The following is a 24,421-nucleotide window of genomic DNA, read 5'->3' on the forward strand; positions in this document are numbered from 1 at the left end:
TATCAGAGGGGTTGATTTTGCCTTTTCTTAGGAAAGGAAAGCAGAGAGAAGATGTACTCCAAAGAACACCCAGATCCTTCTCTTCTTTCTTTTATTTAATCAACTGGGACCATACACTCCCTTTAACTTGCTTCTTGAATTAGTCATATTTTCTTGAACTTTGAAGAAAAGCTGAAGAATAAACAAGAATAGCTTGTTTATTCTTCAGAGTGGAAGACAGTAAATCATCCAAAAGCAAACCAAGATTAAAATATACAGATCAACCCAATGTGGAACCACACCTTTTCCTCTTTGGTGCCCTGTGCACCACAAGGAAATTGTTAGGGAATCTCAGTGTCGGTTATTTGGAATCATTCAGTGATTGAGTCCTCGCCTTACTCTTGTCCCTTTCTGTTCTAAAGCTTTTCTCAATGGTTCCCCCCCCCCCATTTGGGTGCAAAAAGGTATGAGGGGGAAGGCTGGCTGTAGAAGTTGATGTTCAAAGTTCTTCAGTGCAGAATACCAGTCACTATATACAACAAAGGAGAAAAAAAAATAATCATGGATATTCGGCTCCAAAAGCATTGTGTTAAGAAAATCCTTTGCCCTTAGATGGGGGAAAATGAGAGGGGAAATGTAGGGAAGGAATGTCTTCAAGACTGGGCTCTTTCACAGAGATTTATATGCCTAAATAGTCTATTTGACCCAGAGGCAGAGCACAAGCCAACCCTTTTCTGAACCCCTTGCTCTTCTGACCACCCTGCCTTCCCTGGACGTTTTCTGCCTTCCATGGGGCCTTTTGGGAAATTTCTCAATTCTTTGCCAGAGATCTTAAATTCACATTGGTAAATATAGACCGCAGTTTACCTAAGGTTCTGAAAATGGTAACTAGGCCAAAGAGTACTATAGAGAAAATGATTTGTTATGTTAAGCAATTATCTTAACTGTAGTAGAAGAACAAGGAGTTTGTCTTCACTTCAGCAGAAACAATGCACAAACTCATCCAAGAGACATGGATGTAGGGACTCCTACAGACATTGTGCTTCCAAAAGTCATGCTAATAGTGGGAAGAGGATTGTATCACTGAGTGTAACTTCTACATTAATTTCCACATTTCTACATGCAAAGAATTAGTCCTCCTTTCCAACAAAATGGAAAATAACTGTTCTTGTGGTTTTAAGGGGGGCAACTCCCCAAAGGCATTGGGCTGATGCTGCTGGCATGCAGAAATGCTGGACCGGGTGATCATTGTTATCACATCAAAATGCTTATAGACAAGGAGGCCTGGGGTCTCCTTGGAAATTCCAGGGCCTTTGTGTCCTCATCCATCCATCACCAGGCGTAACTCTCAGTTACTGTACTCAGAGAGTAAAAAATCCCACTTCAAGATTTAAGCTGGATTTGTCAAGGGCTGCTGGACTCTGGGGAACTCTCCCCATTTTGTAGCCAACTTCTCAGAGATTCAAATATTCTAGGGGTGAAAATACCCATTTGCTCTCTCAAGAATGGGAAATGGGACAAATGTGCTCCATAGCATTTCTCTCTTTCATTGCTTACTGTTGTTAAAAGACAGGGTTGAGTTCCTTCTTCTCTGTTCTAGGGAATTTTTAAAGTGTTTTTTCTGCTTTCAGAGGAAAGCAAGAAAGCCTGGGACAAACAGCGATTCAGGAGATGGTCTTCAAAGTCCTTCAGAAGGAAGACCATGCAAACTGAAGGACACTACCAAGACTCTTAGGTGAGTCAAATTTGCCTTAGAACACCATAGATGGAAACTCCACGGGTACCTAGCAGTTCAAAAGCATGCAAATGCAAATAGATTAATAGGTACCACTTTGATGGGAAGATAACATTATCTGGAAATTGTCTTCAGACAACACTGGGTCCCTCAGCAAAGAAACAAAGATGAACAACATGCCCTAGAGTTGGACACAACTGACAGGGACACCTTTATCTTTAGGAATGAGAAGCAAAAGACAGATGTGCTTCAGAGCACTTCCCTCTTTCATTCTTTATTAATGTTAAAAGATGGGGCTAATTATTTTTCCAATTGATCAGGATCACATATGAACTTATGAATTAGGAAATGTTCAATCTGATAAACTCATGTGCTTGTGGAGCATATCAGACCATGCAAAAGCAAACAAGGTTAAAACTCATCAGTTCAACTCAGAGGTATAATTATTTTTTCCACTTTGAGTGATCTCCACACAGATATCTTGTTATAGGATTTAATCTGCCAGATTGAAACAAAGTGATTCCGGACAACAGACATTCATCTATTCCTTTCCACAGATTTCTTCTTCTCTGTTCTAGATTTTTTTTAGCTGTTTCCCCTATTTTCAGAGGAAAACAAAAAAGCCTGTGACAAACAGCAATCCAGGAGATGGTCTTCAAAATCTTCCAGAAGGAAGATCATGCAAACTGAAGAACACTACCAAAACTCCTAAGTGAGTCAGATTTGCCTTAGATATTGAACTCAAAAAAGTGGAGCAGTATGGTGAGTAGACACTTTGGGTTGGGATGGACTCCTCCATGTAGGCATCTAGGGAGCCACTTTTGCATCTTTGTAAAACCAAGGTAGTACAAAGCAACAGGGCAGAAGCCACATTGTTCCTGACCCCCTAAGCTGCCTTTCTCCTGAAATTCTTGAGTCCATATTAACTTTCCACACATTGTTTTACTTCCATGGGAATCTTCTGGAAAAGTTCGAGATTATTCAGTATCACCTATCTATTGGCAAATGGGAGGGAGAATATAGAGAATGGAATTTGCCTAAGGCCCCTGGGAGAATTTTCTCATGGCCAGAGACTTATCCAGCTCTATGAACCACAAAAACATTTTAATGGATGGAAATGAGTCTCAAAGAGAAGGACACTGCAAAGACAGGCCTGATTTTGGTGGGTTTTTTCAGCTGGAAGAGACCTAAACATTTGCTGAGGCTCACAGCCCTGTCTCTCATTTTCTGAATTTTCCCCAAAAATACACCTCAGTGGAAAAGGTCTTGTTCATAAAACAGAGCCCCAGCAAACATGTAAAGCCCAGTGTGAGGCTGCCTACATCAGATCAGATCTGTGGACCAGCCAAAAGCTTTGGCAAGGGTCCATGAGAGGAATATAGAAGCAGTCCAAAAAGTAAGTATGCTTTGGGCATAGAAGTTGCTATGGCTGAGTTTGGATCCCATGTTTGAATCCCAGTCCCTTTTGCCCAAACTCAATGTGGTGCAAAAGATTCCTCAGGATGGAGATAGTCTCAGAAGGATTCTCCACAGCCTCACAGAGGCTGATGCCTCCCTGACTTACAGCCCTATTCATTTCCATTGCAGCAAGACCACTACAGCATTCAGAGTTTGCATGCCATTGCTGCTGTGTTTCAGTTGAAGTAGAGTGGAGAAATGAATGTCCCAGTGCCCTGGAATAAAAACCTTTACAGCCTTGCTATCATGGTAAGAAAGTGGGAGAAAAGCAATAACTGGGGTCAAGCAAAGGAGGATGGGAAAAAAGTAGCAGTAGAGGGAGAAAATCTATCCCTGGATATTCAGATTTAGCAGAAGCTCCACTAGTCTATTAAAGAAACAGAATGAAACTTTCAAAAACAAGCCCATGGAAAGAGTTATCTTTGGATGGAAGGACAAGCTGCACCATAATAGCAAGTCAAAAGGGGCAGAGACAAAGAGGAAGGGCTAGAGTAACCTGACTGACCTTGAATTCTCTTCTTTCCACTCTTGTTTCCTGCCAATCTCTGTTGGAGGACAAGAGCAGTTTTTCCTCATGCAGGGATCTCTTCATGAAGGTGCCTACTTAACTGTAATGTTCCAAGGCCAGAATTGCAGATGAGAAAAAAGTGCTTATGGTGACCTTGAATTCTCTGATAGAAATGCATTGCCAAACTATCCTCCTTCCAAAGGAATTTGGATTTAAGAAGTGTGTGGCAATGTTACAGGGAGAACATGGCTCCAGAGGTCTAGAGAATAATTTACTATAAATTCTTATGCTTTGGCAAAGAGATTCTTGATTCAAAAAAAACAAGCAAAGGTGTTCTCTCTTTATCAGTTCCACAGAGCTTTGAGCCACACAGCTGGAGATGTTTCTCCTAGTCTCGAACCAGCTTCTCTATTGTGGAAATCTTCAGCCTAGAATTAATGAACATAGCAAACCTAAAACAGCATGGATTGTAAGCTTTGTGTGCTCCCCTGGTCTTGGGACCACAGCCTGACATAACCTCTCTGCTGGAACAAAAGGGCAGGGAGAGTTTTTCCTTTCATTCAACTCGATGGTGGACTAAGGAATCCTTGGACTGGACATCTTGGTGGTAATATTTATGTCAATAGGCCAAGGGGAAAAGGTGAATTACTTTCTCAGAAACCTTGGCAACAGAGCAATGGACTTCTTTCTATGCCCTTCAACTTACTAAAATCCATCAGGCATTTCCTGAAATTCCTGAGGAGGTCTGGGATACTGGAAAAATATATGGTTTCATTAATGAAAGTAATTTCATTTAGAGCATCAAGGGAAACAGATGGGGCAGTCACATGGAGGAGGGGGTCAACTTATTCTCCAAAGCACCTGACAGCAGGACAAGAAGCAATGGTTGGAGCTCATTAAAGAGAGATCCAATCTGGAACTAAGGAAAGATTTCCTGATATTAAGAACAATTAATCAATTGAACAGCTTATCTTCCAGAGTTGTGGGTGCTCCATCACTGGAGGTTTTTGAGAAAAGGTTGTATCACCATATGTCCAGGATGCAATCGGTCCCCTCTCTTGGTTAAGAGATTGGATTAGAAGACCTTCAAGGTTGCTTCAAGCCATATGTCTCTATGATTCTGTCTAAGGCAAGGTTAAACTGGGGAATCCTTGATGTTCTCTGAGCTTGGTGTTTCTTGCAGACACTTTATTATGTAACTGGGTGGCTGGTGCGAGGAATTTCTGACAGAAATACCATAGTAAAGATGGGTAATGTAGGATAATGAAATGTCTGCAAGAAAACAATCAAGCACCAATGACTCCACAGAGTCCTTATAATTTTAAAAAATCTGTTGAACAAATTCCCCTCAAATTGTACCCTGGAGTACAATTGCTTCCATTGTTTATTTTATTTTATTATTTTATTTTATTATTTTATTTTATTTTAATTATTTTATTTCATTATTTTATTTTCATTTCATTTTATTTTACTTTACTTTATTTTACTTTATTATATTTTATTATATTTTTATTTTATTATTTTTTAATCTCATCTTAATTCCATTGTCATTTCTACTCCCAAGTTTTTCATTCACTTTATCACTTAATTCTTAATTTGTTCTGTCTCTATGTACTTACTAATTGATGGAAAAATATAATTAATCTCAAGAAAGAAGAACCTTGAGAAAGATGATAGAATTTAAAATATTAATAGAAAAGCAGGACCCCATATTAGGTATGTGTAAATTGTTACAGAAATTTTTAAATTTCAGACATTAAAAATATACAGTAGTGTGAGTTTATATCCATCACAAAAGACAATAAGGGTTCAAATTTGTATGTAAGTTAAAGTTTCTTTTAATGTGATAATTGGGGTTTAGGATAGTGGTGTCTATTACTCCTGACTGTCCATTAAATCAGAGGGCATATCATAAATTACATCATTTGTGTCAATTTTGATTATTTGCATTTTTAAATCATATTACATACATACATACATACATACATACATATATATATATGTTTTCTGAGGTTTTCGCGGGTATTTGTATGTAGGTCTTTGGTTGTTCGGGTTTTCTCCCGCGTAAAATTTTACGCGGGAGAAAACCCGAACAACCAAAGACCTACATATATATATATATATATATATATATATATATATATATATATATATATATGCAAAATGTCATTTCTAAAAATGTATAATTTACATAATGATCTCACACAAATGATAATAATCTGTGCAGAAAATTGGTCTGCTATATGCAAAGACTGTTGCATTGAGATCCACTAAATCAAAATTTTTACCACAGAAGCATCTGCAGAGGACTAAATTAATCATGATTCTTGCATGTATGAACAAAATCCTGCCTCTTTTTATATATGCATTGATACCACATGAAAACTGCCCTCTTAGGGTCTTTCAAACATATGACATATGACTCAACTGTTCTTATATTTATACATTTTCACTCAATATCCTTTTATATAGCAAATAGAAAAGTGTTTTGAACATGTTGGCAGCACATATACTAAAATTGGAACGATACGGAAAACAATTGATGATTTTGCTTACCACAATGTTTAGAATACTATATGAACACTTGTAACTTGTTCCCTCAAGTTACATTTTGTACAATAAAAATGGTTAGGAGTGGATATCAGTGTTTGACTTCTGCCCCTAAAAATATGAATATTTGATAATATATTGCACATCAGTATGTCTACAATATCTATTTTCTCTAAGATAGTCCTACTACAACCAACAATAAAAAAACTAGATGCTTTGCTGATAAACATTTTATAATTTTGTTAACAGAGATGCATTATGACCACTGAAACTTTAATAAAGGGACTGGAGAAGATTATTACTAATCATGAAAGAAGATACAGTAATTTAATAAATACATAATATTAGTGTCAGACAACAAGAAATTACTTTGTCACTTAACAATTTAAGTGTAAACATTCTGAATTTTTTAAAAAAAATCTGTTAGCAAACCCATCAAATCTTTTTGGAATTATTGTCTATGATAATGGAATGACTGGGGAAAAACATCTGGAAAGATTTTAACTAAGCTAACACAATTATATATAACTCATACAGTTTCACTGAATACAGGTAGTCCTCAACATGACCTCAATGAGCCCAAAATTTCTGATGCTAAGCAAGACAGTTATTAAGTGAATTTTTCCTCATTTTATGATCTTCTTGCCATAGTTGTTAAGTAAATCTGGCTTCCCCATTAACTTTGCTTGTCAGAAAGTCACAAAGGTGACCTGAGGCACTACAACCTTCATAAATATGAACCGGATGCAGAGCATCTGAATTTTAATCACATATTCATGGGGATGTTGCAATGGTCGTAAGTGTGAAAAATGGATATAAGTCACTTTTTCAGTACTGTTATAACTTTGAATGGTCACTAAAATGAATTGTTGTAAGCCGAGGACTACCTGTAAGAAGATGATCATGGTGATGATAATCCTGTAATGTAAATTGGATTTCATTGATGATTAATCTGTAGCCTAACAGCAAAAGGCAGGCAATAGTATTATTTCTCTACTGAGAAATAAATATAACTAAATCTAGCTTGCCTTAGTGACTAATGAAATTATAAAAAAATGATTAATTATATGGGTGGTTTTGGTAAATTTAATAATTTGTATTAATTTAATTGCCAATTGATAGAAGTGGAAATATCATAAATGAGGTTTCAGTGGTTTCTCTGAAAATTCTTAAATTCATGTAAGATAAAGTTGATATGTGAGTAATATGCAAATAGATTGCATATGTGTATGTTTAATGTATGTTCTTTTCCAGTATTGACTTTATTCTGCTCATACATTGTTGGCAGACCTAAGTTAAACATTTACAGAGAAGCAAAGATCTGTTGCATTGAATAAATTTGCTAATGCAAGACTGAAAATCCAGATGGTGAAGATATTGACAAGGAGATTCAGAAAACTCTTTTTGCTAAAATCAAGTGAGCAGTTGGATTTTTTCAAGTCAGACATGGCAGCCTTAACTAAGTGAAGTGTCAACAAGAACATCATTTCAATTAATTGCCTAGTGAGTAGGGTGAAATCAATAAGAAATTTAACACAGGTGGTCAATTTTTTGATGGCCCATTGACATAATCAACATTTCCGAGAAATTGAGGGCCACAAAGATGAGACATTATTGCAAAGTAGAGGGGGTTATATTTATGGATGCAAACAGGATCTTTCAGATTTTATTTTACAGAGTTAGAAGACAGTGTTAGGAAATAATGTAGGAGAAAGAGTGGCAGAACTTGGGGATGGAGTGAAAAGGGAAATCTCTATGTAGCCACAAGAGAAGTAAATTCAATCCCCCTTGAATGTCATTGATCCTTACCTAACTTTAACAGATGCTGACTAGTTTAACTGAATCTTTACATGTGTACCTGGACTTTTGCACCTGACAGATGTAGCATCATTTCTGTGTTTATCCTGACTTAAAGAGGCAGACGGGATTGATTAGGAGGCACAAAATAGTAGTTTGGAGGCAGTCTGCAGCTCTGTGGCTCAGGTAGTTTATCCTTTTACATGTTTATATTATAATTAAAATTGAGGGGGAAAATAATGGAGGGGGGATGCAAAGAAATGACCAAAGAAAAATTTGTGTAAGGTCTTAATGCACGATGCTCTAGTTGTATATTTAGTTAAAAAAAAACAATAGCAAGAATATTTAAACCCAATGGCAGAGATATATTTAATCTTCAGTAAAAGTCAACATTGGATTCCTGTATGTTTCTGCAACAATTTCTATATTATATATGGAATTCTGAAATGCTTAGAGTAATGGCAACAGAAGCTAAAACTATCTTACATAATTCTTTGTTAGCAATCCAAATTTTAAATATATATAAAATTTGGATTGTTAACAAAGAATTATGTAAGATAGTTTTAGCTTCTGTTACCATTATTCTAAGCATTTCAGAACTATAAATAGTGCAGTAGACTCATGGAAGCAAGTCTATACATATCTAATTTAAGTTAATTAAAGTAAATGTAGTTAACAGCAGAATGTTTAAAGACCCCAAAGGAATGCATTGCCATGATTGCCATCAATCTAAAACAGGAGTGTCAAACTCAATTTCACTGAGGGCTGCATCAGCATTGCGGTTGCCCTTGGGGGGGTGGGGGGTGTGGCCAGGGTGGGTGCGGCCTACTGGGTGGTGTGGCCAATTCTACATCATTCGCATCAAGGGTGCCTGTGGGGCCTTGGCAGGAGTGGGACAGATCTGAGGGTCTCTGGCAGAAGGGGGTGCCAAGTGCCAAGGCATGGTCCACTGGGGCAAGTGCCAAGATTGCCACCACAAAATTGTACATTGGCTCCCGGCTGGCCTGGGCCAGGGCCAAGGCAGCGGGGGCCATTCCCTCACTGTTTCCAGGATGGCTTCACGGGCCACATGAAACCACTTTGCGGGCCGCATTCGGCCCCTGGCCCTTGTGTTTGACATGTCTGATCTAGAATATACATGTTCTGTTCATTTCACTATAGTTTGGAGGAAGGAGGAAGAATTAATTCTATACTGCCTCATATTTATATGGATAAATTTTTGTTTGTTTTGGAAAGAAAGAGAACATGAAAAATTGGCTTTTATGAACTCAATTTATTTTCTTAACAATATAAACAAAGGTCTGGTATGAATAGAGCTCTGAGGGGTCCTTGGGGCTATCTGAGCTTGGATGTTTTCTTGCAGATGTTTCATTATCCAAACTATGTAACATCATCAGTGCTGAGGCAATCATGTACCTAAAGTGAAAATCTTTTTAAATAATTAAAGTACTAAAATTATTTAACACATGTAAGCTCATGGCATACCATAGTGCCATTAGTTTTGGATATACTAGACACTTTTCTATGAACATATGAAAAAGTTTAAAGGTTGTAGCTGTCATGGTTCCAATAGAAATAGATGAATAAAGCAGAACTCTGAAGCTTGCAAATTCCTCAAAGAACATGTTTATTATTTACAAAGTATCAGCACAGTCAAGAGTGAAACCAAATCTGGATACAGAAGCAACAATTTCCCAACACAAAGTTAAATGTCCCACCCACAAAAGCTAAATAGTAATAATAATAATAATAATAATCAGGAGTCAGTAGAAACATCAGAAAATTTGTGCAAAGATCGATGGCACAATGGAAGACACAGTTGCAGATCAATGGTGAGAGACTGGGAGAGGTTAATATCAAGAGAGATAGATATCTATCTCATAATATCTATCTATTCTCTTAAGCATTTGTATTTTGTAATATTGCCATTGGTAAATTTTAGTTCTTTGTGTGTGTGTGAACATATACACAGAAACATATATCTATCATCCCCCATCTCCTCTATCCATTATTGCCTGGATATCTTTCTAAGCTCCTTAACAATATAGAAGTCAAACTCTCCCATTTTTAGGAAAATTTTCAAACTTGTTTCAATTCATTGTTGCTGGAATCACATCCAGTAGCTTACTCTTAATTGCCATTGTTTACCTTGAATCTGACAATGATATTTGCAATCAGTAATTTTCAGTGGAAAGAATCTATTTATCTTCAACCTGGATATAATCAAAATTACAGGAATTCCAAACTATACATGTTTAAATGTTTTGCAGGATGCCCTTAACTCAGCTTATAATTACAGTTAGACAAAACATCAAAGAAGTTTTGAATATTAAATGAACAATGAATAATTTAGCTATTTAAAGAAAATTATTTAATGAAAACATATCTGCTGGAAAGTCCTCGGTACTTTCAGACTCACTGAACTTTCCAAATTGTCAACAGATCATGCCTTGGTTTACACAAAATGTAAACCCAGGATGTTTAAAATTATGATGTATTTAAAAAAAATTTTGCATACCAAGGAAAAATGTCTACAGCAATTACATAGATATCCTTTTGGCTTGATTAAGAACAATTTGCATAACGTTGGATGGAAAATAATATAATATATACAAAATTGGCATAATCTATTTTAGAGTATGTCAATCTGTGATATGATAAAAGGACAACAATGACAAAATAGCAAAGCAGGAGGACTAGCAAGTAGTAGAAAGATAAAATCAGTAAATGAACTCCATCTTTAGGATAGCTTCCATACAACAAACATAAAGCAGATCAATTTCTTTGCCTAAAACAGTGTTATTTACCATAGTTGTAGACCAGTTTCCTTCCTTGCTTTTCTGACAACTTAAAATAGCAGGGCAAGTATTGATGTTCGTTAGTGTCTTCAACTTCTGATCCTCTCAAAAGAATCATTGCCTATGCTGTTTCTACCACAAGAATGGACTTAGACCTTTTGTCCTCCAGTTTAAGCACACACAGTATATACTCAATTTCCTTCAATTGACAGAACTGAGCTTATGGTCTCCTAGTATTCCATGATTGCCTGTTTCTAGATGATCTACATAAATCAGGGGTGTCAAACTGCCAGCCGGCGGGCCGGACACATCACGAGGAAACCGTGCCCACCCATTGCTGCCAATAGGAAAAAAGTTCCGATACGTCACACAACATCACGTGACATTGTGAGTTTGACATGTCTGACATAAATAGATCTTATAGGCCTTATCATGCATACAGATTAGCCTTAGCTCATCTCAGTTGCAAGGCACCTGTATATTAGGCTGAACAATTAGCTTTTCAAAAACTTTCAAACTTTCAAAGAGAAGCTGACTGTTGTAAGGAAAAAAAAAAGAATATATTACCTGATTGAAAGATTCTTGCTTGCCTGTTGTGATTTCCTTTGTTATGCTACAGTTATGCTCTTCTTATGGATAACCAGGATTTTTTTGAAAATTCACGGCCTGTTGTTAATGCTCTTGTTTCTTCATGTATAAAAACTTTCCATCATTAAAATCTGCAAGGTGAGCAAGTGGGAAATAGCATCAGACAAAGGTTGCATCTGACATGCATGTGTCTGATGTTGCAAGTAAGGGTAGGGATAACATTTGTTTTATAATATCCCCATGCACACCATCATTTTGACATCATTGTTTGCAGCAGATGTTTTGTTCTGCAGTCTCAGAATTGCTTGTCATTAGTAGGTTTCCCATAGGCTACACTCACTCTAAGATTAAGGGCTAAAGAAGACTGTATTATGGCAGCACAATGGATCTTAAAATTTCAGTCCCTCTGTGGCTAAATAAGTTGGAGCAAAGAGGAGAAGATACAGAGGGAAGAGGAAAAGGAGGAAGAACTATTCAAAACTTCAATTTTTGTCTTCCTTAAATTGTTAAACATGTTGCACTTGCCACCATTCTGTTAAGTAACCATATTTGTTTTTCTGTCTTTAATTGCAGAGTCTATAAACTCATCTAACAAGATTTTTTTTTAAAACCCAAACTGGCAAATGGTTTCTATAATTTATGTTGGGCATCAGTTATACTTTTTAAGTGAATGCACAGACATCTGAGATTGTGCCCTATTTTTATATTATAATGTCACTTTGTAATTTTTGTCCTGAGGAAAGAATTGTATTAGCCTTTTTGGAAAATGTCATCTTCTTTCACTTTGCTGTAACTGATTTAGATTTTTTGTTTATTATTTTCTTTGACTTGTTGGAACTGATTTATCACATTTGGAACATAGGTTTAATGCAGTTATCTCACCTTTTATTTTTAAAGAAATCTCCTCCAAAAGATAGCATGGCCTTTGTTTTTAGAAACAGAACAATTTGAAAGGTAAGACTTGTTGTTTAGCCCTTAAATATATTAGAAAGAGGAATCCCATTGAGAATAAAATTATTGCCTTTCTGTAAAAAAATAAAACAAGGCTTTAAGCAAAATTATATATTTTTTTACTTGCTATCAGAATTTAAAGTGTATTTTAGAGCACCAAACAAAGGATTACAAAAATTACAGAATTACAGGTGGAAAGGATCTTGGCGATCTTCTAGTGTCAAACTCGCAATGTCATGTGACATGTCATGACATATTGCGACTTTTTTGCCATTGCCGGCAATGGAGTGGGTGTGGTTTTGCTATGATGCATCCGGCCTGCGGGCCAGCAGTTTGACACACCTGTTCTAGTCCAATCTCATGCTCAAGCAGGAGACCGTATATCATTCTGGACAAATAGCTGTCTAATCTCTTCCTAAAAACCTCCAATAATGGAGCACCTACAATTTCTGGAAGCAAGTCATTCTACCTATTAATTGTTGTCACTGAAAGGAATTTTCTCTGGCCATGGAACCTTCTATTTAAGAAAACTGCTAAGACTCTTGGTCAAAAGTCATAGAAAACCACCTGCACTTGGGTTTTCTCAAACCTAACCCTAAATATTTTTCTTTTGCCCTTAGTTTCTCACAGAACCCCATTAAGTACTTTTGGAATTCAGAGTCACACAGAATGTATTTTGAAAAAAACCCTCCATAAATGCATTGCATTTTCCACTGTACCATAAATGAGTTATGGCAATGTAATACATTCTGAAATACACAACCAGAAGAGTCGGCTTGCCTGTCTTACCTCATAGATTTGGAAATGTAGGACTTCCTTCATGGTGTGTCTCTAACAGTTCAATAAATGCCTTTGGTAAAGTAACCAAAAGAATGCTTCCTTTCTTAACTGGAAAACTTGAGGGAATTTCAAAGTATGTGTCTCTCTGTATATTGGTAAACATGTATATATGTAAATGTGTACATATCTTGATTAATTAGAAAACTTAGCACAGTCCAGTGAAGATTCCTAATACTGCATTTAATATATTCGAAGGAGTGCAACTACTTCTTCCATGTTTAATTCAGTTATGCTGTTGAACATATGTGAGAGAATAGGTTGTCTGTTTTTTTTGTTTTTTTTTTACTAATTTTGGAACATACCAGTTCTGTAAGTGCCAAGAGAGATATACATTTATTCCGTACAACAGTCCTTTAGAAGTTAAAACACATAAGCTGTTTGTTTTTGACTAGCTATTGAGAAGATAAACAAAAATGTTTGTCTTATATTGCCAATTATAGAGAAAAGCTGAAAGTGAATGATGGCATCAGCCTGAACAGTAATTCTATTTTATTTACACCAAACAGTCAATTTAGTATGATTTTACTCTTCATTCTGAAATTTAGCATATTGCTCAAAGTGCTAAGAATGCTAAGAAAATACTGCCTGCTAAGCAACATAGTTAAAAATTATACAAAAGGAAGATATTTACACAGATAGGAAAGCCAGATGAATTATTGCCCTAAATTTGTGGATTGTTTTTTTTTAGATTCCACAGAAATTGTGTGATCTGTCCTCACTTATAATTCTTTTAATCTTACTTAGTCCCAGTAATATTCCTATGCTTTGCCTCAACTTACTTTGTTCTTATTAACTCTTACTGATATTAGCACGGAATAAAAAAAGTAACAACACAGCGACATAGCATCACAGCTGATTAATGTGTAGAGTTGGAAGAAAAAGAAAATCTAAATAATGAGGAAAAAGATAACTTCACATTACTGGCAACCTAGAGATGCTGAACAATAATAATGAAGCAATGACACATGCTTGAATATATTTTAGCAATATTCAAATAAATATGTTCAATATTAATTATTAATATTTATTATTAATGAAGTTTTGCATTCTAGCTTTCCAGATTCTGCAATCTGCTTTTAAATGACCCTTTTTCTTGCACACAAAGCATTCACGTGTTTCTTGCTTCATATAACTGTTTTTATTCCTATTTTTTGTTTTTAAAACAGACTCTGCGATAGAAGCACCGTCATTATTAATGCTTTCTGTTTTACACTTTTATTCATCTATAGGCTTGCCTTTAACATATCCCAATGTTAGCTCATCATCTGGATGTGCATCAAGCACTGTGACAAGCATTTCAAAACTTTGTGGTAAACCACTAAGTAATAGTGCTGTGACAATTGTATTTCTTCTCCTATACCTCTCAGGTGTTCAATCATTTCCAAGGTTGTAATCCTGCGTATGCTGGCCTTTCATCAGCTTGGGTGCAATAAATGCAGTTTATTGCTTAGATTAGCTCTTTCATGCACCTTTTGTAATACTTCCCACATTTCTTTAGCAATTTCACATTTACATATATGTATGATTTGATCATCTGTACTAAGAGAGATTGTGTTCTGAGCTTTCTGATTTTTCTCTATCTACTCATCTGAAAGGTGTTCTGACCTAGCTTCATTTATACATTTCCACATACCCTCTCTTATTAGCAGCATTTTCATCTTGAATTTCCAAGACTGGTAGCTCTGGTTTGTCAGATTTGTAAATGAAATCTTTGTTTCAGCTTTGTTACTGGCCATTTTCTTTTATTCTGTTGCAGTCTTCTTTTGGTTGCTGTATCTTGCACTTATTTGCTGTAGCTGGCTATGACTGGTGCACTGAACTTTATATTTCTCTAGGTTTATACTGGATTTATACCAGATTCATCTCTGGATTTATCACTGATCTACCTGGTTTGCCTAGGTTGATATTGGACCCATAACCTATTTTATTATATAGAAATATAGGATTTTTATATAGCCATACAGATTGGTAGCAGAGGAGGGTTACATAACCATACAAATCAAAGTGTACAGTATACAGTCACCAAGGGCCTTGCTGCTTAATGGTGTCACAGGAAACTCTCCTCAGAACATAAAGGAACCATAGATTATAACCATAGATGCATACTGAACACTGACCTCCATTGGCTAAATAATTCTGTAGTTGTTGAAATACAAAATTCCAACACAGAGAAGACCTGAATATTGTTGGGGTTAAAAGGAGGGCTGAGAAGATATCTGTAGACCCCTCACATCCTCAACATAAACTGTTTCAACTCCTCCCCTCACAATGGAGCTATAAGGCATTCATGCCAAAACAGCTAGACATGGGGACAGTTTTTTCCCCTCATGCCAACACTCTGCTGTACACCTAATTCTCACAGTGCTGTTTAATGTCTATGTATTTATTCATGTAGTATGGCTGTAGTATTATTATTTATCCTTATTATCTTCCTTACTCCCAACTCTTACTGGTATTATGATGATTATTACCATTATTCTGTTGTTTTGCATGTAGGCTGAGACCTTCTGCACCAGAAACAAATTCCTTGTTTGTCTAATTACACTTGGCCAAATGAAGTATTCAATTCAATTCAATTCAAATATAAATACATCAATACAAACTGAGCAGAATGTCTGTAGTTTGTTTTTTTAATTCTCAATTTTAGTGCCATCTATTGCTATATTTAAAAATGCACATTATTAGCCAGTATATTAGTATACTTATTTCAATTGATCAGAAGGTTTGGAAAAGTGTGATTTAATATGTTCTTGAAAGACAAGTTTACAGTTATTTTCAAGAAAAACTATTCTGAATTGAAGTACTAATTATACTGTACTGAAAACACTTTACTTTGGTCAGAATTTGGTCTATCAAAAATGTTTCTGTTCTCTGTAAGATAAATTGCACAACATTAGGCAAGTATTTGTCATTTGCAGAGGTAAAAATTAATCATTTGATTGATTGCAATCTAAACAATAGAATTTCAAGTACTTTTTTCCTGTTTTCCTTGAAATTATTTTCATTGGCTCAATCAGTTCTCCAGTTAAAGTATACAATTTTACAATTTTGCTTTGCTGTTTCTGTTATTAATATGTCATGGTTTTTATACATTTCAGTTTATTACTTTATATAGTTTATTGCATTTAATTGAACAATATGAGAGGTGTAGTAGTTATGGCATCAGGCAAGAAAATAGGAGATTATGAGTTCTAATTCCATTTTAGGCACAAAGCCAGCTGAGTGACTTTGGGCCAATCACTTTCAGCCCTAGGAAGAAGGCACTAGCAAATTACTTCTGAAAAATCTTGCCAAAGAAAACTGTAGGGACTAGTTCAGGTAGTCACTAGGAGACAACACAGAAACACACACACAGCTATATCTGTATCATTAGCTGAAGTAAGACAGTAGCTTCAAGGAAGCAAATTTTGGGAGATAGCTGTCATCTGCTGAAGAACAAAGCTATCACATCACTTGACTGTGATTCTCACTTAGTCAGATTTAGTATAGACTATTCTTTCCCATCATTTCCATCCCCCCCCCCAAAAAAAAGATTCATCTACAAATTTAGTTAGGTAAAATAAAAAGGAAAAGTGAGGTCATGTTCATAACTTTAGATAGAAAAATATCTTGGGTTAATCCTCCTAGGATTATACATGAAAATTATCCCTTTGATATCTAGGTTTTTCACATGAAACAGTGTTTTAATAAAAACAGAATTGTCTGGAAGTTGAGTCATGGCCTGAGCAGTTTGAGCAGCCCCTCCCATTTTTTTATGCTCTTATGAGTCCCCAAGAAGATTAAGACCACTTCACAGGTTCACCATGGAAGACCACACTTAATGATCTGTAAGAATTTTAGGAGTTGGTATGTTCCAACAACTCTCTGGCTACTTAGATTCCTCCAGACCAACTTGATTATATTGAAGAAGCTATTTAAATAAGCAGCAAAACTTTTCAAACCAACAAGAAAATATATCTAGTTGTCATGACTCAACTTTCAGACAACTTTACCTGGATGATTGAGAATTTTCATCAAAACATACAAAGTTGTTGTTTTTTTAAAAAAATGTTTAAAAATTAATTCTAGATTAATTTTAAATTCTTAAACTATTATTAATTTTAAATTGTTTTTTAAACATTAATGTAAAATTAAGCAGAAATGCTGTGATATCTTAAGTTATGACACTCTTTCTATTTTCAGCCAGCAAATGCTTATTTGGACGAGCATTGTCCCTATTGTCCTGTTCACTAAGGAAAGATTTTAACCTAACAGATGATGTTGGCAGCAAGCAGGAATTTAATGCATGAGTACATATTTGCTAAATGTCTTTGTCTTAGGACAGCATGGCTAAATTCCTTGATTAAAGCTACTATACACCAATCATGATTCAGAAAAGAGTAGCTGAAACAATTAATGGAGGTTACATGCCAACATTTTTACAAATACAAACCATCTGAACCACAAACTCTGAATCTTTTATTGAAAAGATATTCACTTTGCTGGGAAAGTCTGTCTTACCTGCAAAATAAAAATGTAGAATAGGGAGCCAGCAGCCATAGCCTTCTGAAACTGAGGGTCTACAGAAAAATATAAGAAACTGGATTGCAGGAGAAATGTTAATGGTCTGCAAAAGCAAACAGATGGCAGTTTGCTGCAACATTGGAAATTTATGTATGCTTTTCTGATATCTTCCAGAAGCTTCCAACAAGAGAAACCATACAATTATACAATGACAATCAATTTTATACAGAAGGAACATTAATTGTACAATGTATTTTAAGAATTAACTAATAAAAAGAAACTATGCTAAGGTGGGAAGAAAAGGATTGGTATTACTTCTCATTTTGTCCCACTTTTAAATGTGAAATTAAATTGACTCTGTATCCTAATGTGATCATATTGTGCATATCCTTGCACTGACAGTACAGTTCTGGTTTAGGACCAGCAATTCAGTCATGAAATGAAGAAATCACATTACATTCCCATTTGATAACCCAGGTTTTTTTTTTAGTTTTTCATAGTACATTTGCTTACAGTTGTCTACCCTTTTAAATAATACATTCTAACCTTAGGAATTAATAATTTCATTAAAGTGTTTTTATGGGGTGCTCTTATTTACTGTGTTACCCCCAAAACAAGACCCGCTCTTATTTTTCTTTTGCCTTCAAAAGAGGTACCAGATCTTATTTCCAGGGGGGTGTCTTTTCCACTCATCTCGTGGCGGTGGCACTGACAGCCCCGCCCAGCTGGCCCACTTCTTCTGCAGCCGAAGGAGCAGCTTTATTCTGCAGCTGAGAATGGAGCCCTGGCCTGCATTTCATAGTCAGAGGCCTTTCTGGAAGACCTCTGTGGCTGAGAACCAAGCAGAAGCCTTCTGGAAAGTGTGAAATGCAGGCTGGTGTTGTGATTCCGTGCCAGCCTGTGATCCCGGTAGTTGAGTCTGGGGAATCAGAGGAGGAGGAGGGGCCTGGAGAGCCATCAGAGGGAGGCTCTGATGAGCTGCAGGACTTACAGACTGATGAGGAGGTGGTCCTTCCACTCGTGATCGAGCTGAGAGCCAGCTGTGCTGGGAAGATGAGTCAGACTCAGGGGAAGCACAGCTGAAAGACCTCAGAGATGCTTGTAAATGTAGGCAGGTTGAATGAGTAAGACAGAGGGAGGCAATGGGGCAGCTCCAGGGGAAGAGGAGAAAGCAGTGAGAAACCACGCCTTGGGGGCTACGTAACAAAAAGGGAATGTGTGGGCAGGGCTGGTTGCTGTAGGCAACCTTTTGCAAAGAACTTCAGAGTCAAGAGATCATGGTCTGTTTATTTTGCCTGTGAGTTATTTCCTGTTTGACTCATGCTCCGTTTGCTCTGTTGGAAAAGTGTTCTGTTGCTTTTGTTTTTCTGGGACAATTATCAGGTCTGTAACTCAAATAAAAAGGGTTTATTTTCCAGTCTACTGTTAAAAGCGGGTTGTCTTTGTGCAGCAACAAGGATGTATGTAGGCTGGGACAGAATAGCTGGGGGGCGCTGCAGAAGAAGTGGGCCAGTGAGGAGAGGCAGGTGTCAATTCATGCGAAGCCTGGTAAGTGGGTGAGGGGCGTGTAGGGCAGCTCCACCCCCACTGCCCTCGCTTGATTTTTAAGTGTGCACCTCACCCCAAAACTAGGGCTTATTTTGGGGGTAGGGCTTATATTAGGCCCACCCCCCAAAATCAAGCTATTTTCAGGGTAGGTCTTTCTTTGGGGGAAACATGGTATTCTAGATTCTAGAATACATAAGCAAGAATAGAATCTTGCTTATATAAATTTAATTCTGCTTCACTCTTTGTGAAAAACCATCTTCCCTGATTATTTATAATGCATCTGTTCTTGTAATAGCTTAACCCTCAACTTTTGACCTAAAGGTAGTATCTAGTATAGCTAAAACTATTTAAATATTAAACTATAATTGGCTGTTAAGTTAGTAATCATTTGAAGAATTTGCATTCTATTGTTTATGCAAACAGATCTTGTTATGTGTTTAATTTCAGAAGTAAGTATGAGAGTTGCTGTATAAATTATATTGCAAGGTTATTATCGATTGTATCATCTTCACTGTTATTTCTAAGGAAACAAAAGTAGGAATAGAGAAATGCCTTGTCAATAAACTTTGAAAAACTACCTTCTGCAGAACAAAATGTGCCAGCACAGATGGGCAAATGTTTAAGGAAACAATGATGGAGGAACATGTCGGTAGAGTCATTCATCATTTGAAATAAATCTGCTTCTCTTTTCTTAAGTATATCTCCTATTCAATTTGTATTTTAGAGGACTTCCAGGGAATAAGCAAGTGCTGGTTCTGGCTTGCAAAGTTCTACAGTATTTATATGAAATGCTAGCTAATGTATTAATATCATTCCTACTGTTTTAAAAACATTTCTTGGCAGCCAACATTTATCTGTTAGAGACTAGATATTTACAATCAAGAAAGCAGCAGCCATATTTGATGTTTGATTACACAAAAAAGGACATGGCAGAAAAATAAAAAAGTATAAATTAATATTTATGACATTGTTTCCTTTATAGAAACCCAGTTTCTAGAAATTCACTTTGCATTAAAGTACAGCATTAACATTTGGGCTCTTATGCTTTATATTAATACAGCCATTTTGGATGGACAATTTTAGGTGGCTATTTTTTTTTTTAAATGAAGGCACAAGTTTTGAGTGTCCTAAAAGTAGGATGAGTCCTGGAGGCTAGTACAAGACCTGGAAAGCAAAATCATTTTTTTAAATTGAAAAGTAACAGAGAGTCTTTGGACCTTAAAGGCTATAATGTTCAGTGTAGCATAAGCTTTGACAGAGAGTAATTTTGGTATAGTGATTAAGGCACCAAGCTAGACACCAGGAAAACATAACTTTACACCAGTCTCTCTCAGCTTTAGAAAGCTGGCGGTGGCAAAACACTTTTGAAATCTTGCCAAGAAGACTGTAGGGATTAAGCCAGGTAGTCATCAGACATCAGAGTGGATTCAAATAAACTAGGGGGGAAATATTTGTTCTTTATATTAAATATTTTTTTAAAAAATATCTTTTTGTTGAAAATGATTTGCAGCAAAAAAAAAAACTTTAAAAGGAATGGAGGTAGAAAGAATCTATTAAATATTAACCCTTATATGTCTGAATTAGCAACTTCCTTTTCCTCCTCCGTAGTTTGCTGCTTCTTATACTGAGGGGTCCCTGGTGGTCTCTGAGCTTGGTTTTTTTTCTTGCAGACATTTCATTTCCCAAACTAAAGGTAAAGCTTTCCCCTATCCAATATATTTGACTCTAGGGGGTAATATTCATCTCTGTTTCTTAGCCAAGGTAACCAGCGTTGTCTGAAGACATTTCCATAGTCATGTGGCCAGCAGGACTATATTCCAGAACCCACAGAAATCTGTTACTTTCCTACTGAAGTGGTACCTATTTATCTACTTGCATTTACATCCTTTCAAATTGCTAGGTGGGCAGGAACTGGGGCAAATAATGAGAGCTCATCCCATTGTGAAACACTCGTGTTTGAACCCGGCTGTCAGCTTTTTAGTTGACAAGTTCAGCATCTTTAACCACTGAGCCACCATGCCCCTTTACCCAAATTAGGTAACATCATAGTGCTAGATCAGTGGTTCTCAACCTTTCTAATGCTGTGACCCCATAATACAGTTCCCCATGTTGTGGTGACCCCCAACCACTTATACATCACCGGGTGCCAGGGGCGTGGCCAAAGAAAAGGGGGAAAAATGGCGGACAGCCTTGTTTGGCAACCCCCGTGAAATGGTCATTCGACCCCAAATGGGGTCCCGACCCACAGGTTGAGAACCACTGTGCTAGATGATAAACATCATCATCAGTGCTAGATGATGAATACCATCACCTAGCACTGATGATATTATCTAGTTTGGATCACAAAATATTTGCAAGAAAACACCCAAACTCAGGGACCCATCATTTTAACCCTGAGCTACAAATATTCTCTTTATTGGTTCTTCTTATACTGTAATCTTGTACTCTAATATAAAACAGGGTTTTTTTTTCACATCACAGGGTTTTTATGAGAAAACCATTTTTATTTTTCTGTTCTCCACAGACCTGAATATATTGTGCCCAGCAAAGTTGTCTTGCTCCATATACTCCAAATGCCCTACAGGATTTGTATGGAGCAGAAACAGAGACCCAATCTCACCTATAGATTTTCCAAGAATAGATATATCAGTTTTTAAATGGTTTCAGAACAAATTAGTTCAGCAGGGAAACTCTAGAAAAGCATTCAGGGTAAGGTGCCTTCAATGATTTCTGGACACTTGTCCAGATCTATGAAAGGAAAAACAATGGATATTCAAACAAATTTTCAAAGTGAGGACTGTCAATTAATAGGTAATAAAAATCAATAGTATAAGAATTATGTAAAAAAGGGAATAGCAACAGTGGGAGAAGACATGATTGCCAAACATCTGGCACATCAACACACATCCATTGGAATAATGGGAAATTATCTCACATATACATTATTGACTTATTAAGGAATGGCCCTTAGGGCTTAGGAAGTATCTGTGGGTTCTTAAGGAATGTCATCTAGTGCTAGTTTAGGAAGGGGACACAGACCACAGAAATAAACTAAAGTTTTGCCAAAATAAGCAGAGGTGTATAACACTTAGCAGTTATGAAATTTTCTATCCAAAGCAGCTTTAACAAAGAGGAAAACATGGATACATAGGCAAAATAGGATGTGGAACAACAGATGGATAACACTTGTTTAATATAAAGTTTCATTCTGTGTTTTTGCATGAATATCATATTAATGAAATTCTATAAATTTGTTCTGTTTTATACCCTCTAGCTGCAAAGGCTTGGGAAACTTTCTGCAAAGTACACCATGTGGAACTGCATTGTAATCCTTACATCTAAAAAGTCACCCATCCTATTTTTAAGGGAAAATATTAGACAGCTAACCTATGAAAACCTGTCATAATGGCTATCTGCAGGGATTCTGGGCAAATGCCAACTATGATGTAAATTATATAGCTTTAATATTTACTAATGCTGGGAAAGATTGAGGGCAATAGAAGAAGGGGACGACAGAGAATGAGGTGGCTGGATGGAGTCACTGAAGCAGTAGGCGTGAGCTTAAATGGACTCCAGAAAATGGTAGAAGACAGGAAGGCCTGGAGGAACATTGTCCATGGAGTTGCGATGGGTCGGACACGGCTTCGCAACTAACAACAACAACAAATATTTACTTAGAGCATTTTGTTTATAGAGAAAATAAAAAGTAGAAATGCCTAGGCTTGTGACAAGGATAATCTCACTGTGAGGCTCAGATTCCTCCCCCCCCACAACATCTCATTACACCACAAAAACATTTCTTTAAAATTGTACTTCCCAAATCTGGACAAATTACCCCAAATTGGGTAAAAGTGGTTTTCTTTGGGTAATGACACTCAAATGTATTACCCAATCACAACAGGGAAATTTAAATAAGGACTTTCGGAGAGGTGGTTCTGGGTAATAAAGAAAAAGTTTGGGAAGCACTACTTTATAGACTTCAGAAACAATATAATAGGCCTCCATCACATTATCCCTCTGTATATGGAAACGCAGTTGGAGCTTAATGTGTTCATGCTGCATGGCTGAGATTTTCAATGTGTTGAGAAGGAATCTGCAGCAAACTGTATTTGGCTTCTTGGATCACTCATTTCTGATCTGGTGCCATTTTATTAAAAGCAAACATCTTGAAAGTTTTAAAAATGGCCTGTCTTTGATTTTGCACCACATTCCTTAAAAAAGCCCTTTGCATCTTGGTACAGTCCTTTATGTTTTCTGATAACTGTCCAAGAGGTGACAATAGAGTTTAGTGTAATTTGGGGGGGGGGATATGAATGTCTTGCAAAATCTTTCTGTTGTCTCAGCAATCATTGCAGATAATGCTTTTAGCAATGATTGCTCGAGAAGTGTGTTCTGTCTTACAGATTTACTGTACTGAGGGGAGAAAGAGGAGAACCAGATCTCATAATTCTCTATTTAAAAATAGTGGAATTATTATGGTTGGTTGCACAATCAGCAATACGTTTAGACTAGATTTGGCGTTTTACCCACCTATCCAATCCTTCCCAAAGATGTGGGAGAATTGTTGTTTTTGGTACAGGTAGTTCTCAAGTTATGACAGTTCACTTAACGATGGTTCAAAGTTATAATGATACCCCCAAAAGTACTTAAGTCCCAAAATTATGACTGTTGCAGCCCTCCTGCGGTCATTTGCCCTTATAATTAATTGCAGAGATGTTGCAGCATGGCCCCTGCCTATTTCCCTCCCCCCGCCATTTCCCTTCCTTCAGAAGGAAAAGGCCACTCCATTGCTGATCCATATGGCAGACTTCCAGAAGTGGCTGTCATTTCTGAGGTGCTGGCAAAGGCCTAGCTTCCTTCCCAAAATATTGTCATGGTCTTGTGGAAAATGGAAGGACTTTTATGAATTCCAGAGGGTTTTAGCAGAGAGATTTATTGCACAGGTTCAGAAGCAATAACAACAGCAATTCTGAACCCTGAGGGCGGGTTCAGACTTCAGTTTTATTCTTTCTTTTTCTCAGGAACAAAGGAATACACATTGTAATACACATTGTAATACATTAGGTTCGTTTCTCATGGGTATACAATGGAGAGTTTGCTACATACATTGTATCCAAGTACAATGCGCATTAGGTTAGTCACATACTGCTAACCCAGCACTATTCC

General features: G+C 36.7%; 1 long non-coding RNA gene across 6 annotated transcripts; it reads left to right on the plus strand.

Moving 5' to 3' along the window:
* Positions 1–1,608: 1,608 nt before the first annotated feature.
* On the plus strand, positions 1,609–17,968 carry LOC120309074. Of its 6 annotated transcripts, none has more exons than XR_005556990.1 (7): positions 1,609–1,714; positions 2,272–2,426; positions 3,302–3,421; positions 7,485–7,647; positions 8,110–8,213; positions 12,311–12,367; positions 17,387–17,968. It is a non-coding gene; the product is annotated as an uncharacterized LOC120309074 (long non-coding RNA). The 6 variants fall into 6 exon arrangements; XR_005556993.1 differs by lacking the exon at positions 17,387–17,968 and adding an exon at positions 12,985–13,642 and having other exon boundaries at positions 7,485–7,733; XR_005556988.1 differs by lacking the exon at positions 17,387–17,968 and adding an exon at positions 12,985–13,642.
* The last annotated feature ends 6,453 nt before the right edge of the window (positions 17,969–24,421 follow it).

This window comes from Crotalus tigris, unplaced genomic scaffold (genome assembly GCF_016545835.1).
Source record: "Crotalus tigris isolate CLP2741 ecotype Arizona unplaced genomic scaffold, ASM1654583v1 scf7180000017987.690289119674:8195010, whole genome shotgun sequence".
NCBI classification, from domain to species: Eukaryota; Metazoa; Chordata; class Lepidosauria; order Squamata; family Viperidae; genus Crotalus; species Crotalus tigris.